Genomic DNA, 4,668 nt, shown 5'->3' with positions numbered 1-4,668 from the left:
AACCCTAATCCTAAACCTAACCCTAATGCTAACCTTAAACCTCAACCTCATCATAACCCTCACCATAACCCTTACCCTCACACTAAACATAATCCTAATCCTAACCCTCACACTCACCCTAACCGTAATACTCACCCTAACCCTAATTCTCAGCCGAAACCTCACCGTCAGCCTAAACATCACCCTAACTCTAACCCTCACCCTAACCCTAACGCTAACCCTAACACTCACTCTCACCCTAAACCTCACCCTAACACTTACCCTCAACATAACCCTAACCCTAACACTAATCCTCACACATAAACTCACCCTAACCATAACACTAAAGCTCACCGTAACCGTAACCCTCACCCTCACCCTCACCCTAACCCTAACCCTAAACCTCACCCTAACCCTAACCCTGTCCCTAACCCTAACTCTAACCCTCACCCTCACCCTAACATTAACCCTAACCCTAATCCTCACCTAAACCTCCACCTTCACCCTCACCCTCATCCTCATCCTAACCCTCACCCTCACCCTAAACATAAACCTAAAGCTCACCCTAACCCTAACCCTAATCCTCCCCCTTACACTAATCCTCACCCTAAACCTCACCCTCACCCTAAACATCACCCTAAACTTAACCCTCACCCTAACCCTAACCCTCACCCTCACTCTAACCCTCACCATTACCTTAAGCCTCACCCTAACCCTAACCATAACATCCACCCTAAAACTCACCCTCATCCTAACCCTCACCCTCACCCTAACCCTAATCCTAACCCTAACCCAAACCCTGACCCTAACCCTAATGCTAACACTCAACCTCAACCTCACCATAACCCTCACCCTAACCCTTACACTCACCCTCAACCTCACCCTAACCCTAACCCCTAAGCCTCACCGTAATCCTAAACCTAACCCTAACCCTAATCCTCACCCTATCCCTAACCCTAACCCTTACCTTCACCCTAACCCTCACCCTCACCGTACCCCTAATGCTACATTAACACTCAGCCTCACTTTATGCCTCGCCGTAACCCTTAACCTTACCTTAATCCTATCCCTCACCATCATCCTAAAACTCACCCTTACCCTTACCCACACCCTCACGCTCAATCTAACCCTAACGCTAACCCTAAAACTAAACCTCACCCTAAACGTCACCCTAACCCTAAACCTAGCCCTAACCCTCACTCTCACCCGAACCCTTAGCCTTACCCGAAACCTAACCTAACCCTCAGCCTAACCCTCATCCTAACATTAACCCTAACCCTAACATTCACCCTAACCTTCACCCTCACCCTCAACCTCACACTCAGCCTAACCCTAAACCTAATCCAAAACCAAACCCTAATTTTCAACCTCACCCTAACTCTAAACCTCATCCTAACCAAAACCCTCTGCCTAACCCTCACCCTAAAACTAACCCTTATCCTAATCCTAACCCTCACCCTCACCCTAACCCTTACCCACACCCTAACCCTAAACCTAACCCTCAGGATAACCCTCATCCTAACCCTAACCCTAACCCTCAACCTAACATTAACCCAAACCCTAAACTTAACCTTCACCCAAATCCTAACCCTCACCCACACCCTCAACTTCACCATCACGCTCACCATAACCCACACACTCACACTCACCCTATCCGTAACCATAACCCTATCCCTCACCCTAAACCTAACCCTCACCCTCACCCTCACACTCACCCTCACCCTAACCCTCATTCTCACCCTAACCCTATCCATAAACCTAACCCTCACCCTAAACTCACTCTGACCCTCAGCCTCACCCTCACACTAAATGTAAACCTCACCCTAACCCTAAACATAACCTTAGCCCTCACCCTAACACTAACCCTCACATAAACCCTAACCCTCACCCTCACTCTCACCGTAACTGTAACCCTAACCCTAACCCTAACAATAACCCTGAACCTAACACTAACACTAACCCTATCTATAACCCTCACCCTAACGCTAACCCTCACCCTAACATTTACACTCACCCTAAACATAAACCTAGTCCTAACACTAACCCTCACACTAACCCTAACCTTCATCTTAACCCTCAACCTCAACCTAACCCTATACCTATCCCTCACCCTCACCCTAGCCCTCACCCTAACCCTAACCCTCATCCTCACCCTAAACCTCACTCTAAACTTAAAACTAATCCTCAATCTAATCCTCACCCTCACCTTAACCCTAACCCTAATCCTCATCCTAACCCTCTCCTTTACCCTTACTGTCACCCTCACTCTAAACCTCACCCTAACTGTAACCCTAACCCTACCCCTCACCGGAAACCTAACCCTAACCCTAATCCTCACCATATCCCTAACCATAACCCTAACTCTCACCCTAACCCTCACACTCACCATAACCCTAATTCTAACAATAACCCTCAACCTCACCCGAAACCTCGACCCTAACACTTCCCCTGACCTTAAGCCTATACCTCACCCTCACCCAAAACTTCACCCTAACCCTTACCCTCACCCTATCCCTCACCCTAACCCTAACCCTAACACTAACCCTCACCCTAAACCTCACCCTAACCCTAAGCCTAACCCTAACCCTCACCCTCACCCTTACCCGAACCCTTACCCTCATCCTAACCCTAACCCTAACCTTAAAGATAACCCTAACTCTAAGCCTCACATTAACCCTAACCCTCACGCTCAACATCAACCTCAGCCTAACCCTAACCCTAATCCAAACGCTAACAGTCACCCTCAAATTCACCCTAACTCTAAACCTAACCCTAAACAAAACCTTCACCCTAATCCTAACCCTATCCCTAACACTCACCCTAAACCTAACCCTAATCCTAAACCTAACCCTCACCCTCACCCTAACACTTACCCTCACCCTAAACCTAAACCTAACCCACAGCCTAATCCTCATCCTAACACTAACACTAACCCAAACCCTCACCCTAAACTTAACCCTAACCCTAACCCTCACCCAAACACTAACCCTCACCTTCACCTTCACCCTAAAAATAACCATAACCCTAACCCTCACCCTAAACCTAACTCTCACACTCACCCTCTCCCTCACCCTAAGCCGAACCCTACACATAAGCCTCATCCTAAACCAAACCCTCAAACTCACACTCACCCTAAACCTAAACATGAACCTAACCCTAAACCTTAACCTAGCCCTCACCCTGAACTTTACCCTCACCGTCACCCTAACCCTAACTCTCACCCTCACCGTAATCCTAACACTAACCCTAACCCTCACCCTAAACCTAACTCTGACACTCACCCTCACCCTCACCTTAAGCTGAACCCTACATCTAAGCCTAATCCTAAACCTAACTCTCACTCTCACCCTCACCCTAAACCTTACCATAACCCTAACACTAACCCTAGTCCTCACCCTATCCCTTACCCTCACCGTCACCCTAACCCTAACCCTAACCCTCACCCTAACACTAACCCTAACCCTCACCCTCACCGTAACCCTAACACTAACCCTAACCCTCACCCTAAACCTATCCTTAACCCTAATGCTATCCCTAACCCTCACCTTCCCTGAATACCTCACTCTAACCCTTACCATCACCCTAACCCTCACCCTCACCCTAACCCTAACAGAAACACTAAACCTCAACCTAAACCTCATCCTCACCCTAAATCTAACCCTAAGTCTCACCCTCACCCTCAACCTCACCCTAACCCTAACCCAAACCCTCAACTGAAATCTCACCCTAACGCTCACCCTAACCCTCAATTTAACCCTAACCCTCACCCTCACCCTAACGCTCACCCTAAACCTAACCCTAAACCTAACGATAACCTTCACCCTCACCTAACCTAACCTGGATACTAACCCTCACCCTAACCCTCACCCTAACACTAACGCTATTCCTAAAACTCACCCTCACCCTAAACCTCATCCTAACCCTTACCCTCACTATAACCCTAACCCTAACCCTAACACTAATCCTCACCGTAACCCAAACCCTCAACCTAACCCTAACCGTCAACCAAACCCTAAAACTCACCTGAACCCGAACCCGAACCCAAACCCTAACCAGAACCTAAACCTCACCCTAACCCTACCCCGCAATCTAAACCTAACTCTAACCCTCACCCTCATACTAAACCTAACCCTCACCTTACCTTTCACACTAACCCTCTCCCTAACCCTAACGCTAACCCTTAAACCTCACTCTCACCCTAAACCTCACGCTTATCCTTATCCTCACACTAACCCTAACCGTAACCCTAATCCTCACATTAACCCTATCCCTCACCCTAACCCTAACCCTACACCTCACCCTACCCCTCACCCTACCCCTAACCCTAATCCTAACCCGCACACTAACCCTATCCCAAACCCTCAACTTCACCCTAACCCTCACAGTCACCATCACCCTAACCCTCACCCTAACCCTAACCCTCAACTACACCTCCACCATCACCCTCACACTAAACCTCACCCTCACCCTAAGTATCACCCTAATCATAAACCTCACCCTAACAATAACCCTAGACATCATCCTAACCCTAACCCTCACCTTAAACCTCACCCTCACCCTAATCCTCACCCTAACCCTAACACTAACACTCAGCCTAACCTTCATCCTAACCCTCACACTAACCCTAAACCTCACCCTAACCCTAACCCTAAACCTCACCCTCACCCTAGGCCTCAACCTAATCCTAAC

The sequence above is a fragment of the Dipodomys merriami genome, unplaced genomic scaffold (assembly GCF_024711535.1).
Source record: "Dipodomys merriami isolate MVZ:Mamm:240054 unplaced genomic scaffold, mDipMer1.0.p SCAF_53, whole genome shotgun sequence".
Classification (NCBI taxonomy): Eukaryota; Metazoa; Chordata; class Mammalia; order Rodentia; family Heteromyidae; genus Dipodomys; species Dipodomys merriami.
The sequence above is the reverse complement of the archived record's forward strand: the minus strand, read 5'-3'. Positions refer to the sequence as shown.